At 48.7% G+C, this 419-nt stretch overlaps 1 protein-coding gene across 2 annotated transcripts in view; it reads right to left on the bottom strand.

The window, feature by feature from the left end:
• The window catches only part of ADAMTS6 (ADAM metallopeptidase with thrombospondin type 1 motif 6), a 160,618-nt gene that overhangs the window by 159,481 nt on the left and 718 nt on the right, over positions 1 to 419 (bottom strand). The gene's annotated exons all lie outside the window — the stretch shown is intronic.

Here is a 419-nt window from a genome sequence, read left to right as displayed (position 1 = left end):
AAAAAAGACTAGTATTGAAGCAAGTTGGAGGTCGCCAGACACATATCCCTCAAAGAAAATACAGAAGGAAAAGGGAGAAAGAAAGAGAAGAAAAAAAAAAAAGCCCTCCTCCCTTGAGAGGCTGAAGGGAAGAGTCTGGTTGCTGTGGTGGAGCTGATCCTAAAGTTAACTTTCAGCAGCCCATTTCCAGACAGCAGCGCTGAATCTATTTGGATAAAACGCGTGTGACCCAGACACTTGGCGTTTGGCCCAAACGCGTTGCACCGGCAGCCCAAATAAAAACAAGAGTCTGACTCTCCCTCTCTCTCCCCGCTCTCCTCGCTCTTGTACAACAATGAAAGAAAATAGCGAAGACAAAACCCGCACACGCATCGCCAGGCAGCGAGAGCCCACTTACCTCCTCCCACCACACAAAGTCC

Source organism: Calidris pugnax, unplaced genomic scaffold (assembly GCF_001431845.1).
Source record: "Calidris pugnax isolate Ruff unplaced genomic scaffold, ASM143184v1 scaffold273, whole genome shotgun sequence".
NCBI lineage: Eukaryota > Metazoa > Chordata > Aves > Charadriiformes > Scolopacidae > Calidris > Calidris pugnax.
This window is presented reverse-complemented; position numbering and strand designations above follow the sequence as displayed.